The 21,443-nt window shown below is 39.8% G+C and overlaps 1 protein-coding gene across 1 annotated transcript in view; it reads right to left on the bottom strand.

Moving 5' to 3' along the window:
- Window positions 1–20,236, bottom strand: part of LOC102302007 (LLGL scribble cell polarity complex component 2) — a gene marked incomplete at its 3' end in the record, with an annotated part of 30,934 nt that extends 10,698 nt beyond the window's left edge. The window contains 1 exon segment of the mRNA XM_042212647.1: window positions 19,079–20,236.
- Window positions 20,237–21,443: the final 1,207 nt, after the last annotated feature.

Genomic DNA, 21,443 nt, shown 5'->3' with positions numbered 1-21,443 from the left:
GAAACTTCTCAAATGAAGCGAACACCAGTTCAGTTTTGGTAACTAATGAGTAGGAGCAGCTACACGGTCTCCTAGTTTGTTTGATTTTTTTCTTACATTAATATTAGTGTTTATTCTGAATAACAAACCTAACGTTAGGTAGTTAATGTCTATGTTTAATATAATTAATTGTGATTAGTAACGGTCTTTTCTGTTTTGTTCTGTTTAACTAGTGTAGATGAGTTTGTCCTGAAAAAGAGGCTCATGCACCTGTCAAAGACTAAAGTCATGACAGCATGAAAATCAGCTGCAGCTGGGGACGTTATCTCAAAGATAAGAGCAAGCCTCACTCCAGAGCATGTCCACTGTAATCGGAATTCATGAACTGAATCATCTGTAAGCTTTAGAAATGTGGGTTTTTGGACTGAAAGTAAATACCTTTTCGATTTAATTTGAAGCTGTATTTGAACTTTTTTTTTTTCTTTCTTTTAAACAGGATCCATTTTGACACAAATAGTTTCCTATTTGTACATTATGTTTTGTTCAAAATACCACTAGCACTTCAATTTCTATTACCTAAAATTTTAATTTAATTTTATTTCTGAGGGTCCTATTGAGCAATGTTAAAAATACATTTGATTACTTTGTTATTACGTGTGTTAATGCAAAATGTAAGTAATGTAAAGTAAGTAAGTCCTTGACCTTTGCTGTGCCCACTAATAGTCCTTGGAGCTCACCATCACTGCTTGTCCTAAAACCTGATCAATTTTGATTTTGTAATCACTTCTGCAAGGTTAGTGCCGTTACAAGCCAGATTCATTCCCACTTCCATGAATGAATAACTTTACTGAGTATATCATTTTAAGTTAATAACAAAGACAGATCTCCTTTAAGGATACTGGTAGGTCCCATGAACCAAACTCCTGTCTGTAAAACACCTGACAATGTTTTACAATAAACCTTAATGCCATCTGGATTAAGAAACACACCAGCCATTCTCCAGTGGCTGAACACCCTTTTGTGCAGGGCCAGTAATTGTGAAGTTTACTTGCATGTTATAGTGTCCTACTGATCCACCTGGACCGACCACATCAAAACCTTTCCAGATCCTGCAACAATGCAACAACATATCTCACAGCTCGTCAAACGCATTGACCATCTTTTTGTCAAAAATAAATGAATAAATAAATCTAATGCACTAACGAACACTGCAGCATCACTAAGAGTTAAAAACTGTCTAAATTCTTTCATCTTTAATAAAACGATCAGCATTGCTGCTTTACCAGGTGAAACTATGAAGTTTAACTTCCAGGCATCCATGAAAACAAAATGTATTACATTTAACGGAGTTAGAAGCTAGCAGGAAGCTAGCGGAAGTTAGCTCGCTAGTTTCGCTAGTTACCTAAGCATGATATTGCATGTTCTGACTGAGAGATTTCTGAAAAAATTCAAACGTACAGCTCTGCTATCACTTCCAACATAAATGAAGACAGGAAACTAAACAGCAGTGACGTTTGTAAGGTTACTGAAGTTGAGCTAGCTGGTATATAATTATGTGCTACGTGATCGTTAGCGACACAGCTATGTTAGCATAACATAAACAGTGAAGCTGGAGGACGAACACTAACACTTTTCCACTTATAAAAGTTAACGTGAAGGTTCCTCATGGTTAGAGACAAATGCAATCGCATGGCAGGATGCTGTAAAAGGACCAAACTTCAGTCAGGAGAACAACTGAGATAATCCATCCACAATACAAGGTTAGTCACTAATATACTGCAACGACATGGGAATAGAGCAGCTGCCAGAGAATTCAACATTAATGAAACAATGGTACAGAAGTGGAGGAAGCAAGAAGAACGAGTTTAATAAAGTTTGATTTATCTGACTGCTTTGTTTCGCTTAATGTGCCTTATAATCCCGTGCACCTTATGGTCCGAAAAATACGTACTGCACACTGCAGTTTAATGTTGCAAAGCACCTCTTTTTAACTTCAGTGGATATTATACATGGTTATGCTCAGGATATGTCAGCCCATTTCTACTGGAAATGCCTTTTGGTTAAACTTTCAGCAAGGAATTTGCATTTGCACTGTTACATTTTTACAAAGCTTTAATGTACATAAAAACCAGCTTCTTGTTTAAGTGAAAATAAATGATAGGTTGTCTTTTTGCGCTAGTAATGTTGTGGAGTTGTATTTTTGTCTCGCATCAATTATATCGTCAGTTATATCGTTATCGCAAATTTTCAAATATATATCGTGATAAATATTTTTGGCCATATCGCCCTGCTCTACTACTAACTCTTTTAGGCTACGTCCACACCTACGCGGGTATTTTTGAAAACGCAGCTGTTTCGTCCACACGTAAACGGCGTTTTGAATCATCGAAAACTAAGATTTTCTAAAACTCTTTTTTTCCCCGTTACGTGTGGACGAGGAATACAGAGTTTGTCACGCAACATCAAAGGTATGTGCCTTTTTTCACGTCACACTGTGCGCCACATTTACACGAGATGTCTTCAGGTTTTACACGCTTACATACACACACAGTTACTGTCCCTCCATTTAGAAAGACAGAGGCGTCATGGTGTGATTATTTTACTGTAGTTGTTTTTTTTCCATGTGTAATAATCAACATTGCTATCAATGCTTTTTTCAAAAAATGCCTCTCTATGCAAAATGGGTTTAAAAACATAAACAACTGTGGAATACTGTTTGTCTGTGATTTAAACAGCCCAGCGCTGCTCCCGACACAGGGAAAACCAATCCTGCAGGGAGACCTACCTCGGCACTTGTGCAGGTGAAACCAAAGGGCAGATATGCTTCACCATATTTTCAAGTCTTTGGCTTAGAATGAAGTTGGTTTGGAAACATAGTCAGCGATGCTTCATCTCCTGCTTTGCGTTTCTGTGGGCGCCCTGTGCTAGCAGTGTCCAAGCGCCCCCCCCCGCAATGGCTCTGCGGCCCCACACTTTGGGAAGGTCTGACCTAAAAAGAAGCATTAGCAGGACTCTGAAGTGTACCTTGGCACCAGCTCTGTTTCAACCATTGTATTCTCTGATCACAATCTTCTCATATTTTTGACTTTGATTCAAAACAGCAAGATTTCAACATCAACATTCACTATAAGAATTGCTTAAAAACATCATAGCTCTGTCCAGGTCATGAATCAAACATTTCTTTTATGGGAGAAATGTTACATTTGTGTGTGTGTGTGTGTGTGTGTGTGTGTGTGTGTGTGTGTGTGTTGGCTGAAACAGGTGACTGCAGAATGGATTGTGATGTCACAAATGCTGGTTCGTGCCACCCCTGGAGAAGCAAATGACCGCGAACACTCCATCTTGTATCACTATGGTCACCACGAGCCTATCTCCCATGAAGATAATGATTTAGACTTTATTTACCTCTGACTGCAAATTTAACAGGCTTGTCTTCTTATGTTATTCAACATACCATCCTGGATGCCTTTGCTCTCAAGCAGCAAGACACTGTTTGCTTTTCATAACACAGCTCAGCGATATCATCAAATTCCCAGTATATCCATCAAGCCATCTAAGTTAGGGAGTGCAGCCATGCAAAAACACGCCTATATCCCACAACAGGAAACTCACACTGCTTAACCAAGCAGAGCTGCTCCATAGCTCGTGGTTCTTAAACACAAAGCTAACATACTGCTTAGTTCAAGATGAGTAGCTGCAAATCCATGTCATCCAAAACATTCCACTCGAGATCTTTTGCAATGACAGCTATGCCAGCACTCGCTCAAGACAGGAACAAGTCTTCTTGAATGATATCTGATCAAGTCACAAACTACAGGTACAAACAGTAATACTCATCCTGTCAACACAGGGGAAGCAGGAGCTGTATGAGAGCTGCTGCTAGGAACTGCTTTCACATGTGAACACACCTATCTCACACAAAGAAACACGTCATAAGACACCAAATCAACTGAACACACAGGACCTCACCTCGCAGTTATCTTCAGCTGGCAATCACTGAACTATTCTCAGTTAGTGATTACTAAAAGGTCCACTGCTAGTTAGGGGGCTGTGGGGTGTTATGTCTTTGCTCTGAAGGGGAAAGGGAGGTATAAAGGGTGCATGAAATAGAAACCACAGATGTTTTACTGAAACCTGGAGAAAAAAAGAACTTTTGCTGGTGAATATGCATGAAGCAAAACATAATTTTTTTGTATTTAAACAGCAGAAAGAGACGGAGGCAAGAGGAGTACAGCACTACAGCAAACATAGCAGAGGTACCTCTCTTTACCCTCTTTAGTTTAGCAAACATTAGATTGCTAGACAGACAGATTGTTAGCTCTGGCTGCCAGGATATCACGTCTCCCACCACCTCACTCATTCCTTCCTATAATGAAAAACCAAAGATTAAGAGGAGGGTGGTCGAGTGCACAAAGTTTACATTAACTAAACTCTGATTCTAAGTGATAGTAGTTTCAGACCTGAGCCATTAAATGACATACTCCTCAGGACAGGGACTTCATACAAAGGTGTTTAAGGTCCAAGTGGGTATATATATAAAACCAATTCCAAGGGGATTAAAATGTGGTATAGTTCTCAAAGATAAATGAGGGCAACTGCTAAAGACAAATGATACTACAGATCAGAATTATCTGATAATTTGCCTAGTGTTTTATTTGATTTAGGGACATTGTGGTACAATACATCACCACTTTTACTCCTGTCTGCAGAAAACAAAGCCTGTAGAGATACACTTGCATGCTACTGTGAAAAAAATATAGCATGCCAATCAAGAATGATTAAAAAAAAAAAAAACCATCTTAAATAGTCAGTTGATCACAAAAAAGGTTCAGTTTACAAAGAAAAAGAAAACTCTACAGGTGGGTGAATAATTAGATTTTATAGATTTTAACTTTAAAAAAAAAAAAAAAAAGACAAAATCCTAATTAAAGGAAAACGAGCAACTTGAAATAAAACTGTTTTCTTTTGTTGCCATGATGCTCATGTTTTGTCTTGTTATAAATCATCAAGGACACATCTTACCCTTAGGGCAGGGGTGCCCAATCCCAGTCCTCGAGAGCTACCGTCCTGCAGCTTTTAGACGCATCCTTCTTCTGACACACCTGAATCAACTGAATGGCTTGTTATCAGGCCTTTGCCAAACTTGATGGCATGCTGAAGAGGTAATCACACCATTTGATTCAGCTGTGTTGGAGTAGGGATGCATCTAAAAGCTGCAGGATAGTAGATCTTGAGGACTGGGATTGGGCACCCCTGCCTTTGGGTGTTGCATTTTTTACTTCAGAGTTTAGTCCATTTTGAATGGTAAAATGGTAAATGGCCTGTATTTGTATAGCGCTTTACTTAGTCCCTAAGGACCCCAAAGCGCTTTACACTACATTCAGTCATCCACCCATTCACACACACACATTCACACATTTTGCATCAAAATGATGGGAAAAAAAATAGCCTACAGTTCACACGATCTGCATAGTTATGAAAAGCTTCAACAGGTGAACCTGTAACTACCCCCATTTCTGGCAGCACACACCAAAGGTGTCAGATAGTTAATATTTTGCTCCCACTTAGGTCTCTAGCTGCCACCTAGGCCTTTTGTTTTACTGTCAATAACACCCATACATCCTTCTAGGTGACCCTCATCTCTCATCTACCTGAAAAAGCAGGTGTCTGTTGAGTTAATAAATTAAAAAAAATTAAAATAAAAAATTCTATAGTAACTGTGAATAACTGTGAATAACTGTGAATAATAACGGTGCCATCTATGCCTCCTCCAGCCTATACTCACCTGCACACTGTACCACTGTGGAGAGACACACAGCTCCTCCCCCTGACTAACGCTTCAGAGGCCAGTAAATTTCCCATTTCAACAACGGTGAAGTACTAAATAACTGGTCAGCGCTCACATTAACATTAGCCTTTTAACTATTAGGAGTTACCAAATAGCCACATAAGTCCCTTTTCCATTAGTACCTACTCGGATCAACTTGCCACAGACTGCCATGATCCGACTCAGATCGACTAGTTTTCCACTACAATCTGGTTCTACCTAACATGCGTGGTTGTCGTCATAGCAATGCATCCGTGCATCCTGCGACGTCATTTAAATGCAACATGAAAGCTACAGAAAAGGTGGACGTTGAAACAAGAATATACCTGGTGATATGGTTTTTCAACAAACTCAAAAGCCAGACATTCTGCTGCCATGATCAGGAAATTCAGGACCAAATCAGAAACAAAGTAATTTTCAGTCTGGAAAAGGTTATGAATCCATTTTGAAACTGTGGGACTCAGCAAACCACATTGAAAGCCATTATGCACAAATAGCGAAAACATGGAACAATGGTAAACCTTCCCAGAAGTGGCTGGCCACCAAGAGCACGCAGACAACTCATCCAAGGGGTCACAAAAGACCCCAGAACAACATCCAAAGAACTGCAGGCCTCGATTAAGGTCAGTGCTCATGAAGGGTTATTAGGGTTTGGGCCATGTAGGTTTGGATCTCTTTCCCCTCTTAATAATAAACACCTTCATTTAGAAACTGTATTTTGTGTTTACTTGTGTGATCTTTGTCAAATATTTATTTGATATTTGTTTGATCTGAAACATTTAAGTGTGACAAATACAATGCCCGGAAGCGGGCAAACAATTTTCCACACAACCACTATACCTATGGTATCAACTTCAAAATCCTAGGTGATTTCCTTCTCTAGTTGTTGCATTACCAAGTGTGGATTATTAATCAAAGAGCAGCCGAATCAGACAGGACTCAGATCTGAGGATGTTAAGAGCTGCAGGCAGATGTGGACAAGAAAATAAACTATTCCATCTTTACAATAATTTATTAAAATGTGTTTCTTATTTAGTTTTAGTCAGTTTTAAAATGCAGGCAGTGAATGGTTCAATCTTTCACAGCAAGATCTCTCATTTCTTTTTTTTTCTTTTTTTTAAGCATAACTAGCACTTTGGGCAAAGTTCATTTCTAACTTTTCCATAATGTTCTTCCTCTACAGTAAGGAAATTAGGGATGCTGCGATTTATTAAGTAATTTGAACAATTAGAGTATAAATAATCCTTAACACAAATTCTTTGCTTCGATGCTTCAGTTAATGCATGGCTCTGTAGCATGCCATTGTCATGCGAGTGCTTCACCCACATTTGCGACTAAAAACATCCTCCCACAGAAGTGTATTTAGGAGCAGCGTGTGAATAAAAAGTATGATAACATTAAGCCCAAGCAGCCCCCAGTTTTAAAGAAAAACACGGATGACACAACAGCAGCAGTGAAGATGAGCCATCATAGTTTCACGTGGAGCTAGAGTCTGCCTACACACACACTTGACAAAGAACAAAGAGGCGGAGCCAGTGTCAAGGTGAGCTCAGGTTGAGTGAAAAAACAAAACAAAACGTGTTTCTAGTGGAGGATTCTAAGGCAGGTTCTGAAGCCACTGCACTCCTGCCCAATTAGTCCAGACTCATAATCTAGAAATTAACTTTGGCCAAAACAGAGACCTGTAAGCAAACCTATAAGCAAAAAGTTGTTCAGTCTGCAGAAAACACATGAATCCACATACCATGGTTGGATGGACTGGATGAGAGTGCTTCAAAATATGCCTCGGGAATTCTTCGGTTAAGATTTGAGTATGAAAGGGATGCCAGTGATAAATTAGTACATCCACCGGTGCACATTAGAAATAGTTAAACAGCTACAATGAAGCAAAATTCACTTTCAAAAAGTCATCATTTACATTTACATCATTGCAAACATTTGTGACTTTATTAGTAATTTACACATCTGAATTCAAATCGCTTAACTCTGATTAGATTTAGTCGACAATAATCTTAAGTTAATTCATTTGACTAAAATATAAAGTGTAAAAAGTTTGTCGTGCTTTTACTGGTGAGTTGCTCCATAAGGTTCACAAAGGCTCCCATTTCCCCTGACATCGCATGTGAAATGTGGCCATATCTCTTCTCGTCTCTTCCTCGCAGTCTTAATTCAGTCCATATAAACAAACAGTACACACAGTACTGCGCTTTGGGGTCCTTAGGGACTAGAAAAGTGCTATACAAATACAGGCCATTTACCATTTACAAGCAGAAGAACTGGTTATAAAATAACCAATGAATTAAGCAAAAACAAAAAACAGCAACAACAAAACAAAAGTGTGTATGAAACATACAACTGAAATAAATACACACAAGACCAGGAGAGAGTACAGAACTAAACTAAGCAGTGTCACAAGAAAATAATCTATTTAAATCGTATGGGTTACATATGTGGGTTATATGTTACGTTACTTTTTTCTCCCTGTTCCAACACACAGTGGTGTTTTATGTAGCTTATCTGCGTAGCCACTTTAATTAAAAACTTCTTATTTCATAGTGTAATCTTCACATGCTTCATCTGAAGCACACTGTGTGTATTCACTCACTAATTATATTCACAGCATTCACTTATTGTGTCTTAAGGGATTCGCTAGCAGCATGGCCTCTTCACCTGTCCCTCCTGCACTTTCCTGCTCTTTGTGTCAGATGTTTAGTTACTCTTTGGCCTCCTTTAGCAGTAATGATACTTGTAATAACTGCAGCCTATTTGTAGCTCTGGAGGCCTGAATTAGAGACTCTGCTTCAATTCACTGACTGCTCTGCCCTGTAGCCAGAGCAGGTGAAGGTAGCGTAGGCCCCGATAGCGCTCCCCTGGCTGATTGTCCTGAGGAGCTGCGAAAACAGGATGGCTGGGTGATGGTCTTAAACAAAAGCCCCCAGTATACCACCAAAACCCCATCCCCATTGAGACTGTGTCAGCTCCCAAACCGACAACCCCCCCCGAAAAAAAACAAACAAACTAAAAACCAGCAAAAATGACTTAAACATAAAAAACATCAAAGAGAGAACAATACAGCATCCATATCTGCACCAAGAGTAAAACAGTGAAATGTGGATTATTAAACATTAGGTCTCTCTCTTCCAAGTCTCTGTTAGTAAATGAATTAATAATTGATCAAGAAATCAATTTACTCTGCCTTACAGAAACCCGGTTACAGCAGGATGATTATGCTTAAATGAGTCAACACCCCCGAGTCACTAACTATCAGAAACCTTGAAGCACAGGAAGAGGGGGTGCGGTGGCAGCAATCTTCCATGCCAGCTTATTAATCAACCAAAGACCCAGACAGAGCTTTATTCCAGTCGAAAGCCTGATTCTCAGCCTTGTCCACCCCAGCTGCAAAACTTAAAAACCAGTCCTATTTGCGATCATCTATCATCCACCTGGGCCTTACGCAGAGTTTCTGATTACTCAGACTTTATCTGATTTTGTGCTCAGCTCAGATAAAATAATGATTGGGGGTGATTATAACATCCATGTAGTAGCTAAAAATGACATCCTCAACACAGCATTTAATCTGTTATTAGACTCAAATGGCAAATTTTAAAATGTAAAACAACCACTTTAATTACACTCTAGTTCTTGTTTTAATGTTATGGCATAGAAACGGAGCATTTAACAGTATTCCATGAGCACCCTGCTGTCTGATCATTTCCTAATGACACTTAAATTTACAATAATGAATTACACAGCAGTAGAGAATAGTATCATCACAGTAGGTGTCTTTCTGAAAGTGCTGTAACTAAGTTTATGTGTATCCTTTAACATTCATCCACTGCTATCTTCTTTTATGCCTTGTGCCAACACAGCAGTGCTGTTTAAATAAATTGATTTGGATAAGCAGCCATATGTTCTGGACACTCAGATTAAGAGAGGAGAGAAGCAATCAACTGATCATCACCTGAGTTGGGTCAGGTAGTGAGGGACGAAGCTGGACAGACATGCCACATCCAAATATATAGCGAGGATGAGCTGGGAATGCCTAGCAGAGGCCCTGGTCCACGAGCTTTTCAACTCTCACCTCTGACAGAGGTTCGACAGCCTTCCGAGGGAGACTGGGGACAATGTTCAGCACCTCTATTGCTGAGGTTGCAGCAAGGTGGTTGGTGCCTGTTGTGGTGGAACCAGCTGGTGGACACCAAAGCTGAAGGAGTCCTATCAGGCTGAAAGTAGAATGTTATCAAGTAGGGCTGGGCCATATCATACCGTTCACAGTAATACTGGTATAATGTTGGGCAACGATAAGAAAATGAAATATCGCGATAGAACATGGGTAAAACGTGCATGCACAGTGCCTTTGTTTTCTTACGCACATGGTGGCAAAAGCATGGCGGCAACGGAGAATGAGGAGGGTGAAAACGGATCGTTGAATGAAACAGATGAACCAGAATTGGTTTGTAAAGTGCAACTTCAGTGGTGTGGAATTGGTTTAGCTTTCGTCCGTCAGATACACAACAAAGCACTATTTTTGGTAGAGCGTGCTAGCGGCTGTCGTTATTACCGTGTTTTTGGAAAATACGGCGCACTTAAAATCAATCCTTTGATTTTTCTGAAAATCGTCAGTGCCCCTTATAATCCCGTGTGCCTTATGTATGAATTCTGGTTGTGTTTACTTTGCTAAGCTACGAACCCGCACTGCTTAATGGATTGTCGGAGCATTACGGCTATCGTAGCAAGGAGCCTCGCGGAGTGATACGTACTGTGCTTCAACATGATATTACCGTATTGTGTGTGTATAACCTCTTTTTAAGTTTTGTGGAAATTATACATGGTTATGCTGAGGATATGTCGGCCAGTTTCCACTGGAAATGCCTTTTGGTTAAACTGTCAGCAAGGAATTTGCATTTGCACTGTTACATTTTTATATAACTTGTATTTATATAACTAATGCACATAAAAAACAGCTGCTTGTTTAAGTGAAAATACATTGATGGGTTGGTTTTTTTTGCACAAATAAAGTTGTGGAGTTGTAAAGTGTTTTGTCTATTGTCAATTATATCGTCAGTTTAGAGCTGGGCGATATGAGATTTTTTCATATCACGATATGTTTTTTTCATTTCAGGCGATAACGATATCTATCACGATATAAGCCAAATAACTATATTTGTAAGATTTAAATGTGCCGTTGCTCACAAGTAAAATGTGAAATAATCAGCAGCTTGTTTTTATTTAAATATTTATTTCCCATAATAAGTTCAACAGGGTAGATGTACTTAAGGAACATGAGACTTTTTCAGATAAATAAAGGCAAATATTGCAAACTACACAAAAGGCAGCCGCTAAAGCGTTTAAGTTTCAAAATAGAACAAACGAAACAGACATAAATTGTCAATTCCACTTAGAAACAAAATATTAATTCTAAAAATAAATCTTAGTTTGTTTTACAGAAGAACAGACAAAACTGACTAACTTTTGTCAATATCAAATAAACTGAGAACTAAAAGGAAATTCTCAATCTCTCCTTGTTGTATAGCTTAGCTTTTCAAACAGTTTTAACAGTTACTTTAGTCTGACAAAAGCCGAATGACGAATTAGCGCTTCCAGTCAGAGACTGAGGCTACGTCCACACGTACACGGGTATTTTTGAAAACGGAGATTTTCCGTTTTCGTTTTAAAAAATAATCCCGTCCACACATAAAGGCAGAAATGAAGGAAAACGCTGCTATGAACATGCCAAAGCAGCAGGTGGCGCTAGATTCCTAACCGTGCAGAAATGTTGGCCAATCAGAAGTCTAGAAGCCTCGGTGGGAAAAAGTAAACAAAGCTGGGGCATAGAAGCAGAACCGAGTCGTATGTGTGGAGGGACAGTAACTGTGTGTATATGTAAGCATTTAAACACTGCAGAGAGTAGAATTAACAGTAACAGTATTGTAGAAATTCATTTCACCGAAACAATAACGTGGCGCACAGTGTGACGCATGCACCAGTTTATTGTATTTCCAGACTTGCTTTCGGCACAATTTACAGTGCACGCTACTCTGTTTTTTGTCAGACTTGAAATAGCCGAAATACCTTCACACTACGGAACTTCTATGGCTCTTCCGTTCGACAATCTCTCCGGCTTGGAACCATCATCTGTTTTCTCTTCGGTCACGCTCGGTTGATTTTTCTAGTCGGCACACTCATTTCCTCCATTACCCGCTGGCTGCTTCCCAAACAAAACACAGTGCGGCTTGGCACTTGTGCTGTACGTAACAAGTCACGGACGTGACGCTGCGGCTGTGATTGGTTCGGCTCTGCGCTACTTAATTTGGATTGGCTGTTTTTTTTTTTTTTTTTTTTTTTTTAAGAGGACAAGAGCGGCGAGGTCTATCGCGATAGCTTAATTTCTCTATCGAGTAAAAGTTATATCGCGATACATATCGTTATCGTTCTATCGCCCAGCTCTATGTCAGTTATATCGTTATCGCAAATTTTGAAATTTATATCGTGATAAATATTTTTGGTCATATCTCCTTGCTCTATTATCAAGCTTGGTTAGGCTGTGGGAGTGCAAGGTACAAGGAGTTCGGTGAAACCATGGAAAAAGACTTTTGGACTGCCTCAAAGTGATTCTGACAGATACAACTTATACAGATATGCAAGGTTGCTCTCAAGAATTGCATTTGTCTCATGTGGTAGTGATGTATAGGTTTATGAGTGCATGTGTATTACTGTGTGTATGTTGTACGTATTCAATATGCTGATGGCTTGTGAAGAGAAAATGTTTCAGCGTCTGTATTTGCTAAAGAAGGTGTCTATACATTTCCTCAGTTTTTGTGCTCGTGCATTAGTTTTTATTTTCTTATCTCATCAGAGAAAAAGGTTGTTGATGAAAACTATCATGAAAATAATTATTCAACACAACACTGCATGCTACAAAGATGAGTGTTTCATTCTGTACTCTGTTCAAAGCTCTATTTCTATCTAGAAGAATAAGGCAATTATCATATAAAAAATTAAAAAAAAAAAAAAATCACATGATGTTGCAATTTAGCTACAGTGAATTGTCTCCAGCTGTTGTGTACGCTTTAATGACTCAACAATTGTGTTTTGTTTCAAGTACATTTCAATGCAAAACAGTTTTACTTCAGTAAAAGATTATTTTTATAGAATGTGTTAGGGCTGGGCGATATATTGAGTTTTTTTAAAAAACATCGATATATTTTCATACGAGATATAAGATGTGACAATATCGTCGTTTATATCGATATAGTCTATGTTACGTTATAATTATACTTGTGGAGCCGCAAGTTTGCCTCTCTTTCGTCCACTTTTGTCTCTATGCAACGTTACTCAGCCTCGCCTCTCGTTCACTGAACACAACTCCCCCTCCCCCATAGCTTCACCTGCAGGCAGCGACAAGATGAACACGGCAAATCTCCATTAATGAGTTACCGCGGACCACCCCGTGCGTTGGGGTGAACGGCGTCAACGTGTTAGCGAGCTAACCGCGCTAACGACAGGGGCTGCATGGCCTAAAATCCTTTCATTTTCTCAAAAATCGACAGCGCCTTATGTATGAATTCTGGTTGTGCTTACTGACCGCCAACTGATTTTATGTGGTACACGCCGCTCAGCAATCTTTCAAAAAATGTTTTAGTACAACTTTAGACTTAGAGCTTTTTATTGTCATTGTGCAGTTTCTTGCACAGCGAAATTGGGTAAGCTTTGGTAAGCTACGGAGCTGCACCGCTTGATGGAATGTCGGAGCATTACGGCTACCGTAGTCTGGAGCCTCGCGGAGTGATATGTACTGTGCTTCAATGTAATATTACCGTATTGTGTGTGTATAAGGACCATAAATGGCACCTGTTAAGAGACATGGTTACAAAGAGGATTTCAAACTCAAGGCTGTCAGTCACACAGTAGAACTTAGGAATAGAGCAGCTGTGAAATCTGTCTGTCTTTGTTATTATGCTCATCGTCTTTTAGTTTACATTTTGACTGCACAATTGTGAGCTTTTTGTTATGCACAAAAACAACATTGTTTTCTTTTATTTATGGAGCATTATTATTTAATAAATGCTCATAATTTATTTTTGAGTAATTTCTTCATGTACATCTATGCTGTATATTAATAAAAGTGCCTGTGTGACATCTGGGACACGGCTTTGACTAAACTCTCTTTTTGTGCTTACCTTATGGCTTTGTGTGTTAATAGACCTCTCTGCATGGAATCATACTTGTTATTAATCTCTGTCTCTCATCCACAGCATGTCTTTTGTCCTGTCTTCCTTCTCTCACCCCAACTGGTCGACGTACATGGCCGCCCCTCCCTGACCCCGGTTCTGCTGGAGGTTTCTTCCTGTTAAAAGGGAGTTTTTCCTTCCCACTGTTGCCAAAGTGCTTGCTCATAGGGGGTCATATGATTGTTGGATTTTTCTCTGTATGCATTATTGTAGGGTCTACCTTACAATTATAAAGTCCCTTGAGGTGACTGTTGTTTTGATTTGGTGCTGTATAAATGAAACTAATTTGATCAACTACTTTTAATTAAATGTAGAATTTAGGATAGGATAGTTCCTCACCTGTAAAAAACTGATCATTTTCATTTGATCAGAGACTGTGATCACCCACCTCAGGTGAACCATGTGAGCTCTCAAGTCGTGTGGCCTGTTCAATCATGATGATTCGCGGCATAAAACACGTACAATTTTCATTTCTGTTTTCCTTTAGATTTCTTCAGCTTCGTAATAATGTAATAAACGTGTCAGTATTTTCACTGCTAGACATCAAACAGCCGTTGTTAACTAATTCAGAAACGTCATTTTCAAAATTGTAAACAAATGTTTTAATACAACGCTTATGTTTCTGCCAAAGTGTAACTCTGTTTAACGCAGTAACCTGAACCTTTCCATCGTAGATGCTGCAACGTCACTGCTTTGAACCTGACCAATCACATTAGGACTCCTGTTCCTTTGAGCTTTGTCCTCCACACTCAGTTGGTTTGAGCATGCAGAATTGAGCTTCAAGAACAGTTACCTGCAAGAGCCTGAATCTGCTGCATCACTTGCAAATCAGGCAACCTCATGTACATGTGCTTATTATTCACCATCAGCTGATCTTAAGCTTGAAATCTAAACACAGTGATTCTGTTCTGAAGTTAGGGGTGGGCGGTATAAACGGCATAAACGATATAAATTGGGCCAATGGTTGAGATTTTGACTATACCGCTCTACCACGATAGTGCATGTTGATGGTGTCATCAAGCGGCAGCTGTTTTGGTCGAAAGAATTGCAGCGGCTGAAAAAAATATCATTTGCAAATTATGCTGGGCGACAGTTATAGCAAAGACACAAAGCACTTTTGGAATATGGGGAAAGCCAAAAACTGCGCTTCCTCCACTTCCGTGCCATTGATTCATTAATGCTGAATTCTCTCGCAGCTGCTCTATTCGTTAACTTTTGTTGAGTGGAAAACTGTTAGCGTTCGTCCTTCAGCTTCACTGTCCTAATGTTATGCTAACATAGCTGTTTTGCTAGCAATCACGTAGCACATCATTATATACCAACTAGTTCTACTTCAGTAACCCTACAAACGTCACTGCTGTTTAGTTTTCTCTCTTCATTTATGTTGGAAGTGATAGGAGAGCTGTACGTTTGAATTTTTTCAGATATCTCTCTGTCAGAACATGCTATATCATGTTGAGGTGGAAACTAGCGAGCTAACTTCCTGCTAACTTCTAACTCCGTTGAATTTAATGAATTCTGTTTTCATGGATGCCTGGATGTTAAACTTAATTGTTGCACCTGGTAAAGCAGCAACGCTGATCATTTTATTAAAAATGAAAGAATTTAGACAGCTTTAAACTGTCAGTGATGCCGCAGTGTTTGTTTGACTTTGGGACCTGCAGCAGACGGAGTTTTGGACCCAGATTACTCCACAAGGCTCCTGACTAGGCAGCCGTAATGCTCCGACAATCCATCAAGCGGTTCATAGCTTACCAAAGTCGTACTAAAACATTTTTGGATTTCTGCGTGCCGTGTACCACATAAAATCGGTTCGAGGTGAGTAAGCACAACCAGAATTCATACATAAGGCCCACTGTCGATTTTCGAGAAAATTAAAGGATTTTAAGTGTGCCTTATAGTGTGTAAAATACGTTATACAGAAGAAAAGAATATATCGAGATATATATCGTGACCGCACATGCTTCAAATTATACCGTGATATGGATTTTAGGCCATATCGCCCAGACCCATCTGAAGTGTTAAAACATTTGGTACCTGAGAAACCAGGAGCTCATCAGCTGTAGTATATACACCTCAACTTTTTAAAAACATATAGTGTTACAAATATTTAATGATTCAATTCAATTTTATTCATATAGCGCCAAATCACAACAAAAGTCGCCTCAAGGCGCTTCATAGATACAGAGAAAAACCCAACAATCATATGACCCCCTATGAGCAGCACTTTGGCGAAAGTGGGAAGGAAAAACTCCCTTTGAACAGGAAGACAATGACAACTCAATAGTTCTTGGCAGAAAAAGAAACAAAGCACTGCAGATGGGAACCTCATCCAACACACACTTTGACCCGCAAACAGTGTCGTTACATTACCACAATTGTTTGTAGTTTCAAAAAAGTAAATTGTTAGAATTTAAATTGGTTGTAGGTCTTTTCTTTTATTCAAGAGAGAAAGGTATTGGATGAGCACACATACGCACTGCTTTATGAAAACTAATATCAAAATCTTCACATCTAGAGTTGCTTTGTGTATGTTTTGTTTCAATCTAGAACACTATAAACAATCATTTCCATGAAGTACCAGTGATGTCATAAGCTCTGACTTCATGTTTACCCAAACAATGATCGTGATGAGGATCTACTGACAAACTTCCTTGAGGCCAAGTGTGCAGAGCCTTTCATTCTCAGGGTTAGGCTATCCTCTGGAACAATGTTTACAGTGTCAAGTTTTCAGTTATGTTCTAATAGTGTCTATCAAGCTGGCAAACACGAAACATGAGGTTTTACATTTGGATATCCTATGCTTTTCCATTAGCAAACCAAAGAACAGCTTCGTTCAGTGCATTGCCCTAATCAATTTAGCAAGCTGACTGTCTGAGCCAAGCAAGGTCTTCGTCTTTGGGTTAGGGTTACCTGTAAAAGGTTAGTAAAAATTAACCTCCCCATTCAAAAGTTTAAAAATTCGAAGCCTTTGATGGCAAAGCTTTGTCCATTGTTTCTTTATATTTGCACTGTGTGAACAACTAAAACCAAAATTCCTGGTAATGTTCAGGACTGTTCCTTTAGAAGAGGTGAACACCCTCCAGCTTGCCTCACTTTTGGGAGGGGCAATTTATTTTGCCTCTATAATAGTTTCAGGTGGACTTTGCAATGCAGGTGGAATAACACCAAGCCTGAGAACAAAGGCTTTTGTTTGACTAGTCCTGGGCTCATGCAGGTGGAAGTACACAGCCTGTGCTTCATTTGGCAGTAACCTGTCCAGACTGTACAGTGTGAATGCTGAACAATGGCTGTTCTAATAAAACAGATTCCGATTTTTTTTCTTTTCTTTTTTTGCACCATTTAATAGAACAACTTTTTTGCATATGGGTGGTTCCATTTTGGTGATAACAAGCCAAGTTACTCAATGAAATTCAATGTTGTTCAGTGATTAAGGCCCCAAGCATGCACCTGTTGCTAACTGGAAAGCTGACATTGCACAGAGAAAGCCAGCGGTTTGGACCCATTTCACACCATCTATGCCAACAGCTTTTCATTGCAAACATTTGTGACTTCATGATAAACTGTGAGCACGTGAGTTGAACTTCTTTCCTGTTATGTTTCTGTAACACTTTTATTTTGAAATCAAGTAACAAAATATATCGTTACCATTTTTAATATCTTCACATTGTGACACTTCACATGTGATGCATATATGTATGATTAAGTGCACCTACAAGAGAAAGACAAAAAGAGACCATATGACAGCAGAGTGCAGTAAACACTGAGCCGAAATGAGGCAAGAGCAAAGGAAATAATGGAAATTGATTTTTCATGTCTGTCGGTCAAGATGGCATTTATCATTTCACTAAAATACCTTTTGGCAACACCTCACCTCACTCACACAGACACTCACACACATTTAGGCAGACCAGAGCAATATAGTAATATGGCTGATGTTCCTTATTAAGTAGTCAGAAATTTTTAAATAAATCTTTAGTGTGTAAACTGATGGGGAAAACCCTGCTTCATTCATTTTCTTTTACAAAGTCTGATGTTGTCTTACACATCATTACTAGTTTGTTCCTCATAGTGAGGAATACTTCATATGAATTTGAGCTGATTAGACGAAGCAATCACAGTACATACGCATTGTAGTTCAGGACTTCAGCTCTGACTCGGTGGATACAATGTCAGCAGTTTTATAAATACGAATTATCGTGAAACCAGCCAAACAGGTGAAACCGCCTTCCTCGTACTCCCCCTCCCCAAACACAGTACTTACTCACTCTTGAAACCAGACCGTTGACTCAAAGGGCTTACTAACATACTGACTGCTGAGACACACCTTAGTCAGGTTAGATGTCGCCGTCATTATGCAACATTAGCTGCAACTAGTACTCACCTGGCTGCACATGCAGGTTAGCAAGAAATTCCCCAGTTTCTCTAATACTGCTGACATCTTGCGGGAAACTGCTAATCCATTTCTACCCAATTTTCTTCCGTGTGGACTTGTCTTAATAACTGAATGGCTTCAGGCTGCTGCAATTAGGTTTACTGTAGCTTTAAGAGTGAAAACAAGCTAACCGATGGCGAAAACTACCAATTACATACAAAAGCTGACTGGTGTGGTTATAGTCATTTTTTAAAATTTAATAAAGAAGGCAAGTTACTGATGTGAGACGGTCATTTCAATCAGTCCATCTTGTATTACATTTTTTAAAACTCGACGACTTGCCGAAAGTTAAAGCGTCTGTCATCGCAAGACTCCATTCTTGCGATTGTAATCTGTATGAAAATTTTGAGAAAAATATACACAAAACTGATTTTTGAGGCAACGCTCATATGCCTGTTTTGCTTGGTTTACTTCAGATGGTTAGAAAGCTAACCATAGAAAAACTGGCAAATGACATATTCTGGCTCTACACACAACTTGAGCTAGCTTCAGCTGAAGTGTGTACATACTGAAGAGTAAACAGCATGGAATAAACTGTTAGCCGGACGGTTCACAACAACTATGGGCACAAGGTCTGAGAGCGTGCGGTCCGACTTCCTAACCCACCTGATTCCAAACGGCCGTTGCTCAGCAGAGGTGCACCGTTTACAGCCGTTGAAAGAAATTCCAAATCCGACCAGTTCCCGGTGTATTAGTTACAAAGAGGTATCTCTCCCCTTCCAGAGTCGAGGAAGACGTAGACACGCCGTGAATAAGTATTCCCGGAATCCAGGCGACAGGCTTCTTGTTGAGCAACTATCACATCTAAAGATCTATAAGGAACTAAAACTGGGTTGGCTGGTTTTTGTTTTCCACCGCTGCGGTGGTTAGCCTCAGTATTTCCTGCTAGGCTAAACCTCACTGCTGTGCTAACTCCGCCCTCATGACACATTCAAGCACACCTCGTAAACGTGTGCAGACGTCCGGTCAGTGGTTTGCTTTGAAATTTGGTTGAAAACGACGAACCAAGACCGGCATATCTAGCCGCATGTAGGCTGGTAATTGATAAAGTTCCTGGGGAAAATCTGGTGATGTTAGAAGAGACAGCATCTATCCCACTTTGGAAGGACTAACATTCATTTCTAGAAACTGGCTAAACCCTTCAAAACGTGACTATCGAGGAAGCAGAGTTTGTTATTTTTTTTTATCCATCTACCACCTGATCTTTACTTTGAGTTTCTATCGGATCTGTGCATATGTACATGTTGAAAATTATATTATATCATCAACACTATTATTAGACTCAACTGGCTTCTCTCAAAATGTAAATGAGCCACTTTAATCACACTCTTGTAGTGACATGTGGCATAGGATTACAAATTTAACTGTAATCCTTTAAAACTCCTGTTTGTCTGATTGTTTCCTAACTAGAAAACACCACTGAGTGGAAACAAACTGTGGATAGCAATACTATCAGACAAATACCACTGTTAAAAATTACACAAAGACTTTTACACAGCACTGAATGTTTTACCATAAACACTGTTCAGATATATCAGCCATATCAGCCTGTCAGTTTTTGCATTTACCATACCAATGAAGAAGACTCAGAACAGAATTAAGAGGTTCTAGATCTTAATTCTCAATGAGGAGAGAGACCTCTTTGTAACTAATACACTGGAAACTGGTCAGATTTAGATGGTGTTTTTAGGGAAGGTGTTCTTTGGGTCATACTCAGCATTTGGTGGCAATCGTGGCTCAAGAGTTGGGAGTTCGCCTTGTAATAGGAAAGTTGCCAGTTCGAGCCCCGGCTCGGACAGTCTCTGTCGTTGTGTCCTTGGGCAAGACACTTCACCCGTTGCTTACTGGTGGTGGTCAGAGGGCCTGGTGGCAGCCTCGCCTCTGTCAGTGCGCCCCAGGGTGGCTGTGGCTACAATGTAGCTGCCATCACCTGTGTGTGGATGGGTGGATGACTGGATGTGTAAAGCGCTTTGGGGTCCTTAGGGACTAGTAAAGCGCTATACAAATACAGGCCATTTGTCGTCCTAAAAACATGGCAGGTCAGGTTGAGGCCAAACAGCTTGATTTTGGTTTCATCTGACCACTTGGGAGTGCTTTCTCTCAAGCCCTCTCTGAACTATGTCAGTGTTCACTGGCAAACTTAGATGGGCCCTTACATGTCCCTTATCCTGAGCAAGGAGACCTTGCAGACACTGCAAAATTTCAATTCATTATGGTGTAGTGTGTTACTAATAGTGTTCTGGGTGACTGATCCCACTTGCCCTCAGCACTTCCTGTGTAGTTTGGGGCTGATCCACCACCTTTCTCATGCTCATCTGCACCACATGAAACAATATATTGTTTTGGGCTTTAGACAGAGGGTCATTTTATATTTCTTTCATTTCTGAATAATTGCCTTGAAAGTTGTCACCTTCTGTCCAAACTTCTTGCTGATGGTCCATTCCAGTCCAATTCAGATCAAACTGAGGTTATTGTACTCGGCCCTGAAAAGCTTAGAAATATGGTATCAAAGCAGATTCTTACTCTGGATGGCATTACCTTGGCCTCCAGTAACGCTGTGAGGAACCTTGGAGTCATTTGTGACCAGGATATGTCCTTCAAAGCACATATTAAACAAATATGTGGGACTGCTTTCTTCCATTAGCGCAACATCTCTAAAGTTAGAAATATCCTGTCTCAAGAGTGACGCTGAAAAACTGCTGCAGCAAGAGTACTGACAGGGACTGGAAAGAGAGAGCAGATTTCTCCTATATTGGCTTCCTGTTAAATCCAGAATTGAATTCAAAATCCTGCTCCTCACATACAAGATCTTGAATAATCAGGCCCCATCTTATCGTAATGAACTTGTAGTGCCATATCACCCCATTAGAGCACTTCACTCTTGGGCTGCAGGCTTACTTGTTGTTCCTAGAGTATTTAAAAGTAGAATGGGAGGCAGAGCCTTCAGTTTTCAGGCCCCTCTTCTGTGGAA

The sequence above is a fragment of the Haplochromis burtoni genome, unplaced genomic scaffold (genome assembly GCF_018398535.1).
Source record: "Haplochromis burtoni strain Fernald_Lab_line unplaced genomic scaffold, NCSU_Asbu1 Contig_384, whole genome shotgun sequence".
Classification (NCBI taxonomy): Eukaryota; Metazoa; Chordata; class Actinopteri; order Cichliformes; family Cichlidae; genus Haplochromis; species Haplochromis burtoni.
This window is presented reverse-complemented; position numbering and strand designations above follow the sequence as displayed.